Genomic DNA, 22,055 nt, shown 5'->3' with positions numbered 1-22,055 from the left:
TCTCTGAATTACATAGTGAGATATTGTCACAGAAAAACAACAACAACTATTGAACACTTTCTTTTCAGACTTATAAGGTTTCTATTGCCCTTTGAACAGCTCCTAAAGCAAATTCAGTAAGATATATGCTTCCTTTGTTTACTTTGCATGTCTTCCAGAAATGTCTATGAAAATGTAAAGTCCCAATGGTATAAATAAGGAAGTTTGTGTAAGGAAAAGTTACATTTAAATTCTGCAATGTATCGAACATGTTCATTTTGATGAACACACAGCAAGGTATTTGCTACCAGGAACATTTTCCAAAGGCTTTCACACCTCAGTCTCCGAGAACTCTCTGCGATTCTCACTGGTGGCAAACTCCATTTCTTCTCTCTGATGCAGTCAGGGATGTTGCGAAGGGCATGATCCTAATTTCTTGATGACGTATATTGCACAGCCGTGGTGTGCTTGGTAGTTCATTTGTGACCTAGATTCCAAATTGAACATGACTCATGTTTGAGATGGGGCTGGATTCTTAAACTAGGGAGCTAACAGAAAGAAAGTTGTCTTATGATTGGCTTAAACTCTGAATTTTCTTTTTATCTAAACCTAGGGATGTTGATAACATGTAGTTCACTTAGGCATTCAATTACTGGATGCTACTTATGTGTAAAGCACTATCTTAGGTTCTTTGGTAAGGTCCTGACATGAGCCGTATCATCCAAGACACTCAAGATGTTTTCTTATGGTGAATGATTTTTCTGACCTCAAGGAGTGGTACAGTCATCAGACTGATGGACACATAAAGACATAATACAGAACAATTAGTACAGAGTTAGCATATGCAAAGCATATACATGATAGAGGATAAATGGAGGGTGATCAGGTGACACAAATAAGTCAAGGAGAGGCAGAAGCCACATTACAGGGAGTTTGCATGGTCATGCTACTGAGCATGACTCATTTCAAGCAGGACAGGGACCTTTATGGTAGCTTTATGGTTCATATATTTGAAGGGCTAAGATTGAGAACAAGAATCTTAATTTGTAGGCTATTGTAGGAGCTCCTGATGGTTCATACGAGCTCAAAAAAGCGTGAACCAAAATACTATCAAAGGAGGGAACTTAAATCAAAATATTTGGTTAGACAGCCTTTTAGAAATTGTCAAAGTAGTGACACCTAAGGAAATACCAGGGTAAGACGAGAAGACAATCCTTACAATCCTTTATCAACTGTTTAAAGTTATTTATTTTGAGCAGTCCTGGTAGTTGGGATTTGAGCTGTTAGGCTAGCACTCTGCCCCTTCAGCCATACCTGAAAGCCTGAACTAAAATACTAGCAAAGGGGGAAATGAGGGATGGAGAAGGCTATATATATATATTAATTTAAACTGCTAAAACTGACTGGAGCTGAGTTTAGTGACTCAAGCCTGTGACTCAAGCCTAGCTACTTGGAAGGTAATGATTGGGAGACTGTGGTTCAAGGCCAACCTGGTCATAAAATATTTGTGAGATTCCATCTCAACCAATGGCTGTACACAATAGTGCATGTCTGCCATCACCGCTGAGATGCAGAAGTTTAAGTAGGAGGACGTGGCTCACCGCCCCGGCTGGCCTGAGCAAAAATTGAAAACAAATCTTGAAAATATGCAGTGTAAAAGGGAGCAGGTAGCACCTCAAATGGTAGGTGGCTAGCCAACATGAGGCCCTGAGTTCAATCCCCAGTACTACAGGAAAAAGAAGAGAGAGAGAGAGAGAGAGAAAGAGTGAGAGCAAGCGGGAGCACGAGAGAGAACAGGAAAGAGAGGAAGGAAGGAAAGAAGGAAGGACAGACTAGGTTGATTAGCTATAGCATCACTCCCAGGATTGTAGTTGGGTGGGAGCAATGTAGCAGCATGATACTGTGACAGTAAGGTGAACCTACTGCAAATAAAAAATATATACTGTTACTTACTTGCTATTCAAGCCTAAAAACACATAAAATCAAAATTGGATCTTCATGAAACATATTCAGAAATCTTCACCTATTGAAAATTCATCTACTGATAATTTGGTGTCCCTTTTCTGGCATTAATTTTTGTGCCTACTCTTTCCTTGCTTTATTTGATTTTGCTACTGTGTTTTGGTAATAATATGAACTGTGATAAAATGCCTTAAATGGCACACAGCTGAAAGGTGGTAATTGGTAGGTAAGCAATGCTAAGTAGGTATAGTGGAGTCATTTCTTTTCATCAAATGATAGATCTAAAAGTGAGAAGAAAAATGGGCAGCCTTGTTACACATTCAAATGTCATAACTTCATTTAGTGTTTGTCTCTTTTGCTATATGCAGTAAGTAGAGTTGCATGTTAATCATTCATGCAGCGATTATCTAGATTAAGAACTGAAGGAATCCAGTTCACTTGATCGTGCCATTTTATTGAATAGTAAAAACCTATCCTGTTCATGGCAATTTTACATGGCTGTAAAATAAAGATTATATATATTTGTTCTATATTATTATCACCATTGTAAACCTCTTTCCAAATACTCCTACATAATTGGTGCCAGTCAGAGCATCCCATTTTCATTTCAAAACACATCACATTTGTTTCTTCTGCAATCATTTTGACAATGATGTAAAACATAGCACCTTATTTTGGCCCTTCAGATTTTTTTTTCCCCAAAAATGTTTGGTTTGTACCTGTGAAGAACCAGAACCAATTAATTTGAAGCTTCATTTTTGGTATTAGCCACTTTTCCTTATCTTCTTTCCCCATGTTTTCCAAAGCTATCCCACCTCCCTGATCTATTATACACTATGTCCTCCATTCACTAAAAATGTACGGTTCTTAGCCCATGGATGAGCTTCATTGTTCACACAGAGCTACATTGTCCACATGAGCTCTCTAGGACATCAGATATGGGTAGCTAGTCTCAACTGAGATGTGCTATGCATGAAAAATACACACCACATTCCAAAGACTTTGCAAAAAGAATATTTTCAAAGTCATCAACAATTCTTAATTTTATTACAGTTTGAGCTAATCATCTTTTGCTTCTATTAGATTAAGTAGAATGTGACTCAATTAGTTTCCAGTGGGCTTTTTTTTTGTAATATGTCTACTAGAAAATTTTAAATTACCTATGGGGCTTACCTCTGGGGCTTGTATTGAATTTCCACAGGGCAGCACTGCACCAAAGGGCACAGGAGTGGAAGGAGGAGGCTCCACCTCTGAGGTTTTTCAACTAGGCATGAAAGCAACATCATTTAGCTAACAAGAAAGTAATAGCATCGAATGATGAGAGCCACAGAAGGGGATAAAGAGCAAGCAAACCGTCCTCTCTAACTGAGCATGACAGAAGTGATATTGAGCCATTGTAGAAGGATGACAATGGCATAAGCATTTTAAGTACAGAAATAACCTAGGTAATGACCTGGGGACAAGAAAGACACTGTTAACTGGGCACCAGTATCAGCTACTCAGAAAGCTGATATCTGAGGATTATGGTTTGAAGCCAGCCTGGGCAGGAAAGTCCACAAGACTCTTATCTCCAATTAACCACCAAAAAGCCAGAAGTGGAGTTGTGTGTGACTCAAATGGCAGAGTGCTAGCCTTGAGCACAAAACCTCAAGCACAGTGCCCAGGCCCTGAGTTCAAGCACATGAATGAAAGGAAGGAAGGGAGGAAGAGAGAAGGAAAGAAGGAAAGAGAGAAGGAAGGGAGAAAGGAAGAATGGAAGGAAAGAAAAAGAGACTGCTGAAGCAGACTTCTCAAATACTTCATCGTATCACAGCCCTGAAGCCAGCCATAGCAAATAAAAATCTGTCAGGAAAATATTTCAAGCCCCCTTACCAACAGCTCCCCTTACTAGCACATGTTTCTATTCTCATGCTTATTTGAAGCAAGGAAGTCCTTCCCAGTGGGTGTGTACAGAAAACCTCTTCTCCTTGGTGCAGTGCAGGAAGTCCTCACAGCAATGGTGTGTAGAGAATACAGGAAGTCCCTCCCCCGGGAGAGATTGTAGCAAATCCCCTTGTTGCTGATGGTATATAGCTGAGCTACTTTGGGCAGCCCAGAAAGGTGTCCCTTCAAGTTTTGCCTGTAAGGAGGTCAACAGCGGTGTGGCTCTTGAGCTAGAAAGGAAGCTGTTTCTCGCCAGATACTCCTAGGAATGGCAAGACAGCAGAAATTGTCTTCAGACAATTGAGATATCCTACTGTTCACTGTAATGCATTTGGTGAATGAAAGCAAACAACAACAAAAGAAGAGGGAAGAAGAGATGAAGGGAGTAGGGAAAACTCAGTTTCCAAAAAAAAAAATAAATAAAGATAGTAAGAAAGCACAAAGGGAGCAGGAGGCAGGAAGATGAGTTGCTGGGGTTTGAATTTAGGCTCTGGCAGGAGCTGTCTTTCTGTTGGGAGCAAATTGCTTTCTCTTGCTGAGTTTGTTTCCTTATGTACAAGAAGCACAAGCTGGGCATTTCATAGAAAACGAGAAGTAATGAAAAATACCATGACTGTCATGTTCCAAGCGGATTTAGTTCACTCTCAGCTAATTTTGCATATTGTTTTTTTCTTATTTTGGTTGATTACCAGGAAGGAACTTGACAGGTGTCTAAATACACATATCCAACTTGTTCTCCTTAAAGGGAAAGTTAAAAGACAATGCAAGGAGAATATCCGATGTTAGCAATTCTAAAACACATGTTCGTCCCGTATTTGATGTAAACTTGGGCAATGCCTTCCAGTTGCTGGTATCTTCCCGAAGCCAGCCAGGCTGATGGAGTTATCACTGTCCACATCTGGGAAGATTTCATATTCCCTGTGATGTGTGGACCAACTCAAGCCCAGATGTTTAAAACCTACAAACAATGTTTATTTGAAGCTAGACTATGGGAGTCCACTCATTGTTGGCAAATATTCTTTTGCTCATCTTCTGATAGAATTCCAGATGCTCCAAACTCCAAGCTTCTTGAGGAGTGGAGCCTATTTAAGAAATGCTTGGGTCTGGGAAGGTGGCTCAGTCGTAGAATGCTTGCCTTGCATGCATGAGGCCCTAAGTTCGATTCCTCAGCTCCACATAAGCAGAAAAAGCCGGAAGTGGCGCTGTGGCTTAAGTGGTAGAGTGCTGGCCTTGAGCTGAAGAGCTGAGGGACAGCACTCAGGCCGAGTTCAGGCCCCACTACCAACCAAAAAAAAAAGAAAGAAATGCTTGATGCCACTGAGAACATAGGTTGAAAAATATGACTTCTCATATCTCCGTTGGAACAATAATTCAAAGAATTTGATTCTGAAGATGAGAGACTTTAGAAAGGCTTTTTTTTTTTTGCTTATAAAGTAGTATGTTTTTTGCTTACTTTTGAGAGTATGCATGTATGTGCACAGAATGAATAAAGTAAAGCAAACTATAAGTCAGTGTAAAAGAAGCGTTTTGGCAATTGTTGAAGGAACTTCTAGGTGAGGCGAAGGCATTGTCATGATTTAAATGGATGGGATGATTTTTCTTGGTTGTATGAGAAATACTCATGCCTTTTGCAATGGATGGGATTTTACATTCTCCAAAATACAGTATTTTTTTCACCCTATTGTAAAAAAAGAGAGTTCATAAGCAAAAAAGGGACTAGCATAATAGCCCCGGGTTTATAGCAGTCTTATTATATCCTTACAGATAATGCAGTCTTACATCCTTAGGACTAAGGCAGGCCAAGGACAAAGATGTGAGGTAAACAAATTTGGGTTCTCCTTCTGTTGTCTCTCAAGTGTCAAAACAGGTCACTGTAATCACAGGGGAAAGGATTTAGAGTGCAAAGACTCAGGTTTTCGGTCCCGCTCTGGTAATTGCTGGATCTTTGAACTTGTATGAGTCTTACTTCCTCTGAGTTTTCTCTGGGGATAATGATATTCTTGCTTTGTGGTTTGCAGGAGGTGAAATTGTTGGAAGCACATTTGAAAAGTGCTTTTAAATATTACTTGCTAATAAATGGTCTTTTTCCTTTTGCCTGTTTTACAGGCAAAAAGGGAACTTGGATTTATTTTCTAGATGAGGTAGGATAGAAGATTATTACCAAGTATATGTTTCCCTATCCATATCCCTACATGGTGACTGACCAGTTATAATCTACTGGGCATGTATGGCTGAATATTTCAGTTTCAAGGACAGAGAGGAATATTTTCCTAATTGATGTTTCTAGATTCATTTTCTTTCTTTCTTTTTGCCTGTCCTTAGGCTTGGACTCTGGGCCTGGTCCCGGTCCCTGAGCTTTTATGTTTAAGACTCCCTACAAATCAGGAGGAAAATGTGGCCTATCCTCTACAGTTCTTGGGCGCTCAGAAGTAGTCTTTTAAGTGTACTAAATAGCTACTATCATGACCTAGTCTCAAAAGTTCAACACATTTTAATACAAATCAGGCAGGAAAAAAACCAAAACACATTCTTTTCCCATTAAGGAGGCGTAACCGAAAGTCTCTCTGGAAAGGCCCAAAGAGAGAGGGGTGGTTTGGCTCCTGTTTAAGGCATTACCATCTGGAGAAGATATTCTTTACTGCCCATCAATATCATGTGTGCCTTTACATGCATTAAACATACTTAGCTTATTTGTGTTCCTGGAAACAGACTTCCAAATATTTTGACTATATCTCATACTAAATAGACTGTACCACTTGGTCCAAATTCCCTATCTAGGTCTGTCGATATTCAAAGCGCCCAACACAGAAAAGTTAATTGTGAAAACTTAAAATTCTTTTTTTTTTTTTTGTCGGTCATGGGGCTTAAGGTCTGGGCCTGGGCACTGTCCCTCAGCTCTTCAGCTCAAGGCGAGTGCTCTACCACCTGAGCCACAGTGCCACTTCTGTTTTTTTCTGTTTATGTGGTGCTGAGAAATCAAGCCCAGGGCCTCATGCATGTAAGGCAAACACTCTACCACTGAGCCACCTTCCTAGCCCCAAACTTAAAATTCTTAGTGTAATGTTAGACACTTTACTATGAGAGCTTTGCAGGGAGGGATTTCAAGCATACTAATGGAAAAAAAAAATGGGAGTGTCTTTTTTTTTTTTTTTGGCAAACTTGATTAGAAATATTTTTGGTGGCCTAGAAGTTGCTTTACCGAGAAGCAAGCGTTAGAGAAAGCGTTAACAGTGTTGAAAGAAAATGTGACAAATAATCTCAGATTACAATTGCCTGTGATCACTCCAAATGTGAAGTTTCCATTCCCTATGTTATTTTTTCCCTCAGAAGCTAAATTTCTAAATGTGATTTTGTAGCAGATGGATGAAACAGGGAAAGTAAGAATACAACTCCCCCCCCCCCATTTTTTTATTACCACCAATTAGTTGTTCATTTGGACATATCCATTTTTTTTTTCGGTCGGTCGGAGGGCTTGAACTCTGGGCCTGTTGCTGTCCCTGTTCTTCAGTTCAAGGAGAGCGCTCTACCACTTGAGCCACAGCGCCACTTCCCATTTTCTGATGGCTTATTGGAGATAAGAGTCTCACAGACTTTCTTGCCCGGGCTGGCTTTGGACTGTGATGCTCAGATCTCAGCCTCCTGAGTAGCTAGGATTACAGGTGTGAGCCATCAGGGCCTGGCTTGACATATCCATTTTGCTTTGCAGTAGAATTTCAAGACCTCCACTATAATTTTTATATACTGAGAAAGAATGTACAAGAAGCCAATATAACAGAGAAGGTGGAATGATAAACTCTGCCTGTTGAAGGATTGGAGGAAAGAGGCCCAGAAATCAGGGAGGCTATCATGAAGAGAAAATATGAGGTGTACATGGAAGATGAATAGATTGAGTAGGAAATCATCAGGTAATGAAAGCAGAGGAAATGGTTCAAGCAGATGGAATAGCAGGTGTAAAAAGCTCAGACATGTGCACCATTCAGGATGCGTACAAAACAGCAGGCCCAATGGCAATGTTCAGGAACCAAGACATCAGGACATCAAGAACTGGTTTCCTTGTATCTGGATGGCCATTCAGAAGGAACTTACAGCTAGCTGGAACTTCTCATTGAGGAAGTTACCTGTTGTATGTTTTTGAAAGAATCACCTGAGCTGTGCACCAGAAGTTTGAGGGAGAAATAATCTAGATAGAGATAGAAAAGTGATAGTATTAGTATGATCGTCCCTGTATGAGGACAAGAGCCTCAGGCAAGATAAATACTAGAGGAGTGGAGAAGGAAAGCCAATTAGAGACTTGAGAGGCAGAATGATTTGGACACTTTCTCAGTGACTTTAAATGTCTCAAAATGAGTCGATAGCCTTTTATTTATTTAAAAATCTATGGCATTTCCCCTTCCCAAATAAAGTTTTTTTTTTTCCTTTTTGAATTCTTTTCCAATGACTGGGGGCAAAGGAAGAATCTAAAACTGTGACCTTAAGATGGTGTTTAGTAGACTGAAAATTCTCCAGAGGCTTCAGACATGAAGCCTGGCTGTGCTTTTCTTCCAAGATCTAGAGATTAAGGTCATTTCACGGAGAAGCTCAGGCCAGGCCCTGCATGTTCTCTTCTCGCTGATGTGGAAAGATGCCAATGGCTGGATTCTCTCTGCTATGCAGGGCTCACAGGCCCTCAAGATAGGGCAGCTCTTGGATTTGGTTGCCTGTTCTCAGGAGCAGGTGCTTGACTCTGTGCTTCAAGTAACATTGTCATTCTTCCCAGCTTCCACCTTTCCCCGGGCCTTACTGAAGTTCCACTGTGGAAATGACTTCAGTCCTTACATCCTTGTTGTTAGTGTTAATATCTTTCTATGCCCTGCCCACCCTAGTTCATCACTTGACTTTTCACAAATTTCTCTCTTGGTCCCTCCCATCTCCCTTACAATTTCCTCTGACTTGTAATCCCAACATGTCCCAGACTCTTGGTCTGGATCCTTGTTTTTCCTTTATGAATCTCTTAACTATATACATGCTCCTAACAAATCCCCGTGGGTCTCTTTTCCTCCATGGTACACATACCTTTTGGTAAATCTTCCTTGACCAAGGCTTCTAAAAACACTTTAAGGATATCTCAATTTGAATTTAATTTTCCTTTACATCAACTTGTATTTTCCACCACCTCCAACCCATCCAAAGAAAACCTGTGCTTTCTTCTTTGGCTTTTATTTTATCCTAGAACATCTGACAGACTAAGATAGAGTTAGGGGCATCCTCCTTTCTAGCATTCTTTTTGTTATCTTTTATATATCGAATCAGGTGCCACGTCTCAACCACTTACCCACTATATCTCTAATCCCTCACTTCAATCCCTCCCTCATAACCATTCAGATGTCTTTAAAAACTTTTAGCCTTTTGTTTTTCTTGGCCAACATGGAGTCTAACACCTTTCTGTGCCCTATAGCTCATTTATTGTTCTAAAAGAAAAAAAATACAATTTACTAGTACATGCTTGGGACTTACATATTCATTGATTTCCTTTGTATATGCCAGACAGGGTCATCACAATAAACAAGACAGGTAGGTGTGGTTAATTCCATGCTCTTGATAGCCTTCAGAATCCAGTACTCTACACTGATTTGTTTTAAAAAATTATCTTCAAATAGTTGTCCAAGGGGGTTTCAATCGAACATATCCACTTGTGTATATAATACATGTTGATCTACACTTACAATGTTTGGAATCTACAATGTTTCTGTGTACTTTTTCTTTTTGGCTGGTCGTGGGGCTTGAACTTGGGCCTGGGTGCTGCCTCTGATCTCTTCCACTCAAGACTAGTGCTGTACTACTTTGAGCCACAGTTCCACTTCTGGTTCACTAGTAGTTAATTGGTGATCAGAGTCTCTTGGACTTTCCTGCCCAGGATGGCTTTGAACCATGATCCTCAGATCTCAGACTCCTGAGTAGTTAGGATTACAGGCGTGAGCCACCTGGCCCCCTGGGTACATTTGAGTGCAACCCAGTATGTGAATAGGTATATCAAAAGCAAGGAGAAAGCAAGGGTCTGCTGCTGTCACTTGGCAGTTACTGGAAATTCAAGATCTAATTAAACATGTGTCTGTCTGTTACTCCCTTTTCATCTCATAAAAGACTTTTACCATGGCTATGTGTCTTAAAGTACTTGAGCCATTACTATTGTTGAAGGGAACATTCTCTTTACTAGTATTGTGATGAAAGCTAATTACATAAAATGCGATACTCTAGACTATAAAATGATAACCTCCCATTGCTTCACCTTTGTGTTGACAGTACCATTTTACCTCATTAAAATAACTTGTATAAACACACATTAAGACAAACTAGAGCAATTACACTTTTAGGATATGTTCTTTCTATTTGTATGGTAATATATCAAGATGTATAATAGTTAAATTTTGGGGACTACTTCAGTAAGAAGGAAAGTCTGAGAGATGTGAGCAGTAGTCTACTAAACTACAAGATTGCTTAAAAATGATTTCTGTCATACTACTAAGGCAGACAATTACAATTCCGTGTTGTGAAAATTACTATTCATAAAAAGTAAAAATGCCAATTGCTGGAGGCTTCTTTTAATAAGCAAAAGCTTTCTAAGTGGTCTCCGTACTCGGAGACATGGATCTAAGGATCCATGGTAGCAAGCTTAGGGGCCAGATCATATCTATTCAATGAGATAATGAAGTTAAATGAGATGATATGCGCTAGGGCCTTCTCAGAGTGTGTGGCAGGTTGTCAGTGTTCATTAGAATGCTAGGGACAATGGAGTGGATAATGAGTTAGCCTCAGAAAAACAACAAGATGTAAATGGAGATGGGAAAGCTCAGACAGCGACAGTGATTCACTTAAGGCCAGTCTCTCTCTCTCTCTCTCTCTCTCTCTCTCTCTCTCTCTGTGTGTGTGTAGATACTATATATAGTATATATAGATACTATAGATATATATCCATAGCATCTATCTGTCTATCTGGATTAAAAATGCTGGCTGTCTTTCCAAAATTAAAGTTCTTTCCTCACAATTTGAACCAATACTCCACAGCAAGGGAAGAATATGAAAACCTGATGATCAAACATGGCTGAGTCAAGGGTCAATAGTCTGGATCTACAAGGCCCAAGCCAAGCTGCAGAGATTTCCATGCAACAAGTACTATCACCTGGATAGCGTCACTGGCCCTGAGTTAGCTTGTTTCATTCGTCCAAGTGTTACTACTGTCATTTTAACTTGATAGGAAAAGCAGGGTAAATCAGAACACAAAAATACTTTCTACAAGCTTTTGGAAAATGATTCTTTAATACATGGTTCAGGAAATCCCCCTCCTGCCCTGCTGGTTTTTAAGGAGGAGAAATACTTAAAGCATGCCAAATGCATTTCAAGCGGCTTATTCAGAGAGCATAACTTATATTCCAAGGTTTATAAAGGAGTAGCTTGAATTCATATTTAACTTTTGAGCTACTGCCTTTTTACCAGGAGGTTTCTGAAAGGTATGGGGAACGAATGCGTAAGACAGATGTTACCCTTGTGTCCCCAGCATTCAGAACCAAGCAGAGGAGACAGGTGATTGAAAAAAAAAGTACATGGAGTATTAATGGAAGAAGAGGACTGGTGAATGCAGTTCCTATCAGGCAGGGATGCCTGCGCTCCTGAGAGGCTTTCCAGGGGAAGGGATGTCTAAGTGATGGTTTGAAAGGTGAGAATCTACCAGAGATGGAGGAGGGAGGAGAGCAGAGAGAATAACTTCTGCAGAGGTTTGCAGAGAGATGGTGGTTAAGCTGGGTTTCTGGAAGTTAGACAGAGGACTGACTTCAATAATTGAAGACAATGAGAGCAGTAATCGAAGATTTCCTGGCTAGAGTCAAACAGTTTGGTGTGTTTGGGGATCTTCAGGTGAGTTGCAGATTGAGCAAAGTAACTCTTGTCTATTTGATCATCCTATAGCACCATACACAGGCAGAAATACCTACTGAGAAACTTCTCTATTGATAAGACTTTGATTTGGATAAAATTAAAGATTTCACATTCTGAATATTATGGGAGGGGGAATAGAGTCAGCAAAAAACAACTCAGTCCTAATGATTCTGAGAATTGTGTGTGCACAAGAATTCCTTACAATGAATTTGTATATACCGCCACACACACAAATTATTCACCCACACTCTGTGTGGGTTGTTTAGTTAGTAATTCCCCTTTGGAAAAAAACAAGTTGTTTCTTACTTTTTGTTTTCTTGGGTGAGATCAATAATTTGCTAATCACACATAAGTGCTACAAAGTCTTGCATTTCAACTTCAGAGCTCTTTTGTAAATAGAGCACGTTTAGAGAAGAGCCTTGTGAAATCAGAAATGTAATCCATAAACAATAAATTGATTATGGAGAATCATTGTATTGCTTTATAGCAAGAGCACTATAAAATGGTGTTTTTTTTTTAAAGTTACAGCTGGATTGTAGTAGCACTAAAAGGACAGTGTTTAGTTATTTAAGTTCACAGTATTGAGATCTTTTTCTTTTTGTGGCCATTAGTTTTATTTTTCTAATTTTTAGCTAGGCTTAACATATAATTTTATAAGGCCTAGGTTGACATTTCTTTATCATTTATTGGAATAAGATGGCAAGCTGAATTAGGACTAGTTACACAGAAATTATTTGAGAGGTATTTACTCTTCCTTGTTATTCTTAGTTTGCAAATACTGATGAAGGATCCAATCATGAATACCTAGTGACACCTGTAGTTATTATTTAACAAGGAACATATTAAAGGAGGGATGAAATTTGGGCCTCGTATGGAAATTCCTTTCATACATTCTGCTCATCCATGTATTTATTCATTCAATCAACATGTTACCATTGCCTACTAACGTTGAAATCCCTTGCTAGATGCTGATTCAGAAATGATCTAGAACTTAAAGAACATGAGAGTCCGAAGTGTTGAGGGCTCCTTTGAAAAACTGCCACATATGGGCAACATAGCTTCTGGTGTGTCTAGGGACCTTGAGGCCTGCCAACTGGGCCCTTGGGATTTGTGAGTCTTGCTCTGTGATGATTTCCTGTTTTATTAGTTGTTTGCAAGAGGCCACCCAACCCAAAGTGTCTTGGTCTCCCTAGGGGCTTGATTTTGTCTTCCCAATTTACACCTCAAAAATACTAGGGAGTTCCACCTTCCGCTCCTATCACTCATGGTAGGGAGTCAACCTGCTCCGTGTGATGAGCATGAGCGCCACCTAATGTCCACATGACATAAATGCTTGTAAGGACTAACAACTGAAAAGGTGCATATATACCCAAGGAATGTTCATTGTTAATTTGATCGGTTCATTTCTCTCCAGGGTTTGTTAACTATTTGTATTGCTCTGTTCAGTTTTTTTTTTTAAATTACATTAGTATTTTTACAAAGGGGCCTCTCTTCAACAAAGCAGTTTACAAATTCTATATATCTTGATATATATCACCCCTTCCCTTCACTCTTCTTATTGTAGGATATACATTGGATTCTTGTCCACATTTTCTCCTCTTCCTCTACCCCCTTTTGTGTACTCACTACTGGGTGTTTTTTTATTTTTCTAAGGCATTACATTATTTCAATTCTCTCCTGAATCTACCATATTTCAGTTAATACATTTGTACATACTTGCATACCATCCTACGTATTTACTTAAAAGTGTCTAAGCTAAATCTAGCTTCTACATATAAGGGAAAAAAACATGGATCCTTTTTCTCTCTGGGCCTGACTTACAAAATGTTTATCATTCAAAATATTCTTCAGTAAGTGATGTCCTTTGTGTTACTGTAGGGGATCTAGTTTACATTTTTAGAAAGGGGTGTTTTAGAATAACTTTAAGTCTTCAGAATGATCAGTAAGATAATGCAAGTAGAGTCTGCCACTTCCCCTTTTCCCAGTTCCAGCTGAAGGCTCGAAAGAGAAAAATTGTTACAATCAATGAGCCCATACTGATATAGTAGCATCACTACAGACCACAGCTTATTCATGTTAATTTTATTTTCTAAGTGCTCCTCTTGGCTAGCAGGTGCAGCAGTCATGCCTGGTTAGGCCTGGCTGTGACAGCTCGAGGTTGTGTATCTCTGACACAACTTTATTACTATGTAAAATCTTACAAGAATTTAACCATTGAGAAACGACTTTCTTTCCCTTGTCCTATTCCTTTGGGAATGCCATGTAAGTAATTAAACAGTTTCCATGGAGCCTTGGTTAAACTTTTATTATCCTTATGCCATTTCATTTCTAGTAATGAAAAGGGATTATTAAAGAGGACTATCAGAATGCAATGATACAAGTACTGATTTGCTAGAAGCCATAAGAATTGTGTTCCCTGTGGGTGACAGTCTTCTCTGGTTGTGCCTTCTTTTGCTAGCCATTTATCTTTTGTATTTCCACATCTGTAGAATCCGGTACATGAACCAGAAAATTCCACAGCCCTCCCACCAAAAGAAGCCAAATTCAAGGGAACACTATTTTTGGGTAACAGTTAATAGTCATGTTTCAGATTGGATGTGATTGAATGCTTATCTGGCATCAGCCTCCCATAGTAAATTCTACGATTTTTGAATTACAATTGTTTTAAAGTTATTGTTAAGTAGTTGTATCAAGAGGTTACAATTCTGTAAGTCAGGTTATGAATATGTAGTTAGGGAGAAATAGACAACAAATAATTGCTGGGGATTCCAAAACCCCTTCCTCTAAAAAGATTCCCATCAGCTGCCATGGTGTGAAACTCCAGGATACAGTGGGACTCTGGGATGCTTCCCCGAAGTGTCAAAGAAACTTCTGTCTTGTAGCAACTGAAATAAAAACTGAGTCGGAGCCGTAGGCAACGTTCTGCCCTAGTTGCTAATATTTTTGGATCACACATATACTTGTGTTGCTTTAAAAAAAGTCATGAGGAGATATTCCAGGAATGGTTGGTTGGCAACTTTAGTTCCCTGGGAATATTATGGGAAGAGGAGTATTGTGAAGAAGTGGTGCTATGTCAACTACTCGTCTCCTGTAGGGTTGATAATTTTGGATAAATATCTGTGAGATGTATGTGGAAGGGTTGCACAGGAGAAATCCTAAGAGGGTTAATAGAGTTCCAGTGCCCAAGTCTGATTCTAGATCTAAGAAGTCAGAACCTCTTCAGGCAAAATCCTAGTGCTCTTGCTTGATTCTCATATGCAAGCAGGAGGCTTGTAACTTGGGGGTGGAATGCTGATCCCACACCTTAATTCTGGAGGGTAATGTTTGTTCTTAGAGGGTTAGCAAAAACGCAGGCTTACAACAGATGCTAAGAACAATGAACGTTTAATGACCATCAAATGCATTGTTTTCTCTTGATGTAGACTTCTGGAAAATCAAATGAACTATGTTTTTCCCTAAAGCAATTCAATTGCCTAAGAGTACTCACAGATATTATTTTTACTAAGTAGTTGGAGAGTGGAAAATCATATGTTTGAGAGCTTTTTGTTTTTAGCAGTGGTAAGTTGGAAATAGCCATTTTCAGTATCTAATACTGGCAAGCCATGATGCTTAAAAAAATCATTAAGATTTGTATCCTTTATCCAACTTGGTGACACTTGAAGTACTTTGAAAGCAGAGAGTAGTTTTGTATTTAACATTGAATTGTTCCTTAATAGTTTTAGCAGGGGAGGATGAGAGACAAATAACTCATGTTTTGTCAAAGGGTGAAAGGGAAAGGTTTTTTATGTTCTGGCTGTTGAATCTGCATCTCCTGGGTTACAATTATAAAAGCTCAAACTAAGAATGTTTTTGTTGAAAGATTTTCTATCGGGCTACTCAATTAAGTTTCTCTTTCTCTTCATCTCATTAGACATGCCCATTTGGAAAAGTTTATATTTTGCTAGCAAATTTAGATGACAATTAATGTTGTTATAGATTCACATTTAATAATATCAGAACTTTCCCCTAATCTCTTCATTCCTTTTCAAAGCATTCCATTTTGACATATTCAGAAAAAAAAACCCTAATCATTTTTTGACTCCTTGCTACAAAAATTCCTTCCTAGCTAATCTAGTTAAGTGCTGCATTTTGACAGATGATTATTTCCTTAGTTAACAGAGCGAACAGGTATTTTTTCAGCGACCGTCTCAAAATAGAAAAGTCTCAGAGCTTTGAAGTTTTAGCAATTAACAGTGTTAAAGAAATGCCTTTATGAAATTAGTATGAGGTGGATTTTATTCTGGGCAATTATACACTGAAGATGTAGTTAATAGACTAAATAAACTATCACAGAATGAGTTGATTAATATTACACATGTGCTTAGCAGAGTGTTTCCTTAGCATTGTTGCTCAAATAGCCAAATATTAGCATGAAAGTCAAATGTTGATAGGAAAGAGTCACAACCATTTTTTAAATTCCCTGAAGATTTTTATCATCTGTTAATTTTTATGATCAGTGCTTGTGACTTTTAAAAGGTGACATTTACTGTTAAATGATCCTTATTTCTAGCATAAAGTGGCACCTTTGTTTTAACCTCTGAATTACACGCTGGTGATTTCCAAGTACAAAGTTAATCTACATTGTTGTGATGGCTTTGAGTCAAATTTCTTGCTTTAAAAGAATGCTAAACCTTTTTTTTATCTGCACAAAAGATAAATTTCAGATTCCCACAAGCTTTTGCACATTCAAACCTCTTTGTTAGGCATCAAGTGTGTTTAGATAATAGCATCCACGCTTGTGGGACTCCTGGGTGACACAGGAGCCCTATTGTGGTATCTTCAAGGCAAGCTATGATATTTTATTCAGCTCCACCATTTATTTGAAGTCCACCAAGCTTGCCTTCCTAATCAGTGTTCTGTAGAATGCATCTCTGTTTCCCCATCTTCAAAGTACTTATTTCAAATTTCACCCTGTTTTATTTTATTTTTTTTTTACAAAAGGCTCCAAACAATAATAGTGCTTGGATTGTACATCTTAAATCGTATGCTAAGCTACAAGGGGCGAGAGCGTTTATTTGGTCCAGCATTGCCTATAAAGTGAATTTATCTGTGAATGGTGCTTCTGTGAGAATCAGAATAAACAGCATGAGCTAGTTTGCTCACACCAAGTGTTATTTGTCCAAGCATATTACCTGTGAATGTGACATTTTGACACCGTCGGACTGGAGGCTCGGTCCTGAGATAAGAGGGAGGAAAAAAAAACCACATAGCCACAGAAATGATTTCTCCTCAGCTCCTTGCCCATCCAGGAAATAAGCACATACCAAAGACCACACAGAGTATGTGAGTTGATTACATTTTTTTTTCTTATAAATCTTGAGCTTCTGAAGTTGGAATTTAAAATAGTAACTGACTTTTTTTCTTGTTGGGGAAAATAATAAGTAGAGAACAAGAGTGGAAGGCCATACCACTGCCCGAGGTCATCTGATCTCAGAAGCAAGCTAGGGTCGGGCTTAGGAGAACATGAGAAAATCAATTTTATTCATTTTATTGGCGAAAGGAGTATTTTGCAATAAAATGAATACTGATTTTTTTCACTAATTCTTCATTTTAAAAGATGGAGTGCTTTTTTCCCCCCGTTATTCTTACCTGGCTTCCTGAATAATGATGTCTCTTAAGCCTAAAATCTTTTATGTGTATGTTATAGAGAGGGATACAGGGCTTCACACAGAGCTAGTCAAGATTTATGTAAACATGAGTACACAGTGGCTTTTTCTACTAGCATATATTTGTATTTGCTACTATGGACCTTCTTTTAAGTTCTGACCTTTTCCTTGCTTAGATAGGACTGTTTCAACACAAATTGGTATTTATTTCTTAACTTATTGGCTCGTGGTGTGGATTGTAGTTTCAGTTTGGCATATTCTAAAATTGTTCAATCCCCCTACTGAATTATAAATGGATGTGTAATAAATACAGTAGCTACCATCCAATGTGGGAAGAGAGGCAAGATTTTTTTTTTTTTTTGATAGGGCTTCAACCCAGGGGCTGGGCACCGTCCCTGAGCTTTTCTGCTCAAGGTTAGCACTCTATCACTTTGAGCCATAGCTCCACTTCTGGTTTTCTGTTGGTTAATTAGATATAAGATTCTCACAGACTTTCCTGTCCTGGGTGGCTTTGAACCATGATCCTCAGATCTCAGCCTCCTGAGTAGCTAGGATTATAGGCATGAGCCACCAACACAGGTAGGACTGCTTTTGAGCGTTTGCTGTGAAACTAACTTCATTAGCTAGCTAATAGGTCACTTTTACCAGTGATAGAACAAACAAGTTTCTTTAATCAGAGAATATAATCATCCAAATAACAGAAGACCAGTGACGGCTAGCTATATAGTTGTTAAATTGGTTTACCTCCCCAGCATCAGCTTCCTAAAATTGGTCCCACACATATCTAGCTCCTGTGTTTCGGCTCTAGCTGTTCACTTCAACACTATCTATTGTTCATAAACACATGCCCAAGGGAAAGAAAGGTTTCTTATAGTTTCCTGCAAATCCCTCTTTCATTGACTTACATGGGCTTGACTTTTCTTAAATTAAGAAAATTACTAACGTACCTTGGCCAGTCTGCTCCTACTCTTGCCCTTGGCAGTATCCCGCAGAACCTGAAGAAACGATAATAGGACTAAGTGAATTGCTTAAAGGAAATCAGAGTGCTAAGGGCTGCTAACGTTTTCTTTTATAGAGCAAACATTATGCCTATGTTTGCCCTATAACCTTCTATGATTTCTCAAAACTTTGGTGTGATTATTGTTTATGCTTGTTTGGTAAGTATTTGTAGGTTGGCAGAAATGTGTTCATTATTATCATTAATATCATTGGTGATGTTTGGGGCAGGAATAGCTGTGTATAGCAACACTTTCCAGCTGTGAAAAACAAACAATGTATGCAGACCTCAGGGCATTGTCAATTGTCCATTGAAGGCACAAACAGCTGTACGTGAGGCCACTAGTTTACCTAAAGTATGAGGGTAGAAGTTACTGCGTGGCTAATCCCTTTAAATAAAGTTAAATTTTGCTAAGCTGAATCAAAACCCCTCAGTGATAGTTAAATGTGGCCCTCTATTTTGTCTAACTGCTGAATACTCTTGGCACATTCTGAATGGGGCAATCAGTAAGTTCCTCATATAGGCCACACAATTCCTGGGAAATCTCAATGAGTTGTCAGAAGAAATGTAAAAGAAAATGGAATCTGATGATTCAGCTTGTAAGTTTCCTATGGTAGATTTCTTCTCAGACGACATGTTTCTTTCAATCCTTTTCTATTGTAAGATACAGACAGGGGATCATCCATGCTTTTGTTTTTGTTTTTGTGGTTGTTGATACTCGAGCACTTTTTAGATGGATTTCTAAGGGATTGTTTTTAACAACTTCTTTCCTCCCTCCCCCAACTCCAAGAATATCGGGTCTTATACTCACTCTTTCCAGATTATGGCAATTCACATTCTGATAACTTTTATTTCAAAGCCTCTGGTCATTTGAGAGGAATCAGAGGTAGAAGCAGCCTTCTGCATAGTTGGTCCTGGGGTCTTTTCCTCCCTCAGAAAGCACAAAATAGAGAAACTGGGAAAATTGTCAATGTGAGATTCATGCCTGCTCTTCTGCTTTCAACCATCTCAGTAGTGGATCACTGGCCCACACTGACAGTCATCATAGAGTCTCAGGGCTGAGTGATATTTCAGCAATCCTGTGTTACAGAAGGTAAAAATACAAGGTTAAAGAAACACAATGCCATTACAGAATGTGTTACTAATTTTAGAGAAAGGCATTTCACAGTCTGGTTTAAAAGAAGCTTTGCCATTCAGCACTTCCCCCCTTACATCCAAATACATAACTCTCATCAGAATAGGCTGCATTTTTCAGATAGTTTGCTCTCTTACAAATTCAATCACCTCTGCTTCCAGCCAATATGGAAGTACAGGGTCTGGATTTATGCTTTTTAAGTTGGACAAAATATACAAAAAGAACAGTTTGCATGACTGTGGATGCTAGGCAATGGAAGTCAGTGGCCCTTGTGACTGGGAAACCAATAAGATAATCCCTATGATTGTTCTTGCTTCTTACCTCGAGAGACCTGTAGCCTGGAGCTTAGGGGACAGTGAAGCCAGAATCACACAGTTCTAGAGTTGAAGATGACATGGAGCCAAGTATCTGAGTAGCATTATGTACCAACAGACAGAGCTTCCAAGGCCCTTTCCATATATTCCACAAAACACTGATTGACGACCAAGAGTAAAGAAACTACCTGAGTCCCAGGGGGAGGGGACAAGGCATGTGAAAGGATGACTACCAGACTCTCACATAGGACTTGGGGAAAAATACCTGTCTCCATCAGGCAGTCAAAACTCTTCTAAATTGCAGAGAATACCCAGAGGGCTCTTGTCTGGGTAATGGAGGATAATTAGCCCTTCATGAGACATAGCTCCAGACTTGTCTAACGGAATTTAAAAGCAGGAGTTGAAAGGAACAAACTGTTTCTAAGTAACTTGACTGCATCCCCTAATACAACACAAGAACATTAACAAAAAATATTCAACTCAACAAGGTCAAATTGATGATATTTGGCCTCTAGTCAAGAATTACCAAGCATGAAGAAAAGCTAAAAGCATGACTCATAATGAAGAGACAAGTCAATCCATCAGAACTGACAGACACAGGCCTGAAACAGATATTAGAATGAGCAGACAAAAAAGAGAATTAAAACAGTTGTTCTTATCGCGTTCCATATGTTCAAAATTTGAATTATTCCTGGAAGACAAATGAATCACCCCAAATTTAACTTCTTGCAAGAAAAAATGATAGTATCTGAGATAAATACACTGGACATGATTAACAAGAGAGTAGATGTCACAAAAGAAAGATTAGTCAGTTTGGAGATATGGCAATAGACATCCAAAAGAAAAGATAATTTTCAGTGAACAGATAATCAGTGTTCTTTGGAAAGAACCTGAGCATTCTAACATGCATGTAAACAAAGAGAAATAAACAGAAAAAGAAATACATTTTTTTCTTGTCTAGAAAATTTCTAAGCCTATTTAAAGCCAGATTGGAGAGCACAAGAAACTCAAAGCACAGAAAACAAACAAACAAAAAGCAAGAGAAGTAATGGCCATTTATTTGACACTAATGATAAACACTGAAAAGCAGCATGAGAGAAAGATACATTACACATAGGGAAGCAGATTTCTCATCAGAATGTGAGGGAAGAACAATGGAACATTTTTAAAGTAGTACTTTAGAGAGGGTGTGGGGAAAACATGTCAATCTGGAATTCTATACCCAGTTAAAGTATCTTTCAAATACAAAGGTGAAGTAAACATTTTTGAAACATTAGAAAGTTGAAGGAATTCTGTGAATTTACAGCATAGGAAATATTAAAGAAACCTTCAGGCAGAAAGGACATGATATCAGGTGGTTGTCTAGATGGGCAAGAAAAAATGAAAATCTGATGTAATAACCTGATAACCCCTGCCTCGGACTCTTGCTATGTCTGTACCCGCATTCCTTGAGTTGAACTAGGAGGCACCTCCTATGTATGTCAAGACACATAGAAGAACAGGATGAAAAGGACATGGTCCTTGAGAGAGGAAAACAGAGCTGCACTCTGATGATCGAGACCCTTACCTAGAAAACTGTATGGGTTTTTTTGTTTGTTTGTTTTGGTTTTGGACAGTGATGGGGCTTGAACTCAGCCCCTGGGCACTGTCCCTGAACTTTTTTGCTCAAAGCTAGTGCTCTACCACTTGAGCTACAGCTTCACTTCCACTTTTCTGATGGTTAACTACAGATAAAGAGTCTCATGAACTTTCCTGCCCCAGCTGGTTTTGAACTGTGATCTTCAGATCTCAGCTTCCTGAGATAGGATTACAGGCATGAGCTATCAGCACCTAGCTTACGTGTTTATATTTTGAGGTTTTACTAATGCTCTAGATTAACCTTTCACTAATTAACATAATTCTTTTTCAAGTTGTGCTTTTACAGTAAGATCTTTAATGTACTTGGATTTTTTTTTTCCTCAGAAAGGACATCGTTTTATCCCTATGTGAAAGAGTTTGTATATCTCACACCTGTATTTCCATGTGAAACTTTCTGAGCTCTTTCTACTCTGTTCTTACATAATTGCATTCATGTGGCAAATATGTTTGTGTTATGACTTGATATCTGGTAGGATGAATATTCATTTTTTCTTCTTTCTCTAATTTATTTTGGCTCTTTCCTGATAGTTGTTAAAAGCAAGTGAGAAGTGGGA

The 22,055-nt window shown here is 38.8% G+C and overlaps 1 protein-coding gene across 1 annotated transcript in view; it reads left to right on the top strand.

Annotated features, from left to right (window-relative positions):
• LOC122104166 (guanylate cyclase soluble subunit alpha-2) overlaps window positions 1-22,055 on the top strand; it is an 81,523-nt gene that overhangs the window by 43,403 nt on the left and 16,065 nt on the right. The window lies entirely within an intron of this gene.

The sequence above is a fragment of the Dipodomys spectabilis genome, unplaced genomic scaffold (assembly GCF_019054845.1).
Source record: "Dipodomys spectabilis isolate Male_0828 unplaced genomic scaffold, ASM1905484v1 ptg000023l, whole genome shotgun sequence".
NCBI lineage: Eukaryota > Metazoa > Chordata > Mammalia > Rodentia > Heteromyidae > Dipodomys > Dipodomys spectabilis.
Note: the sequence above shows the minus strand (reverse complement) of the source record. Positions and strands in the feature narration are given on the sequence as shown.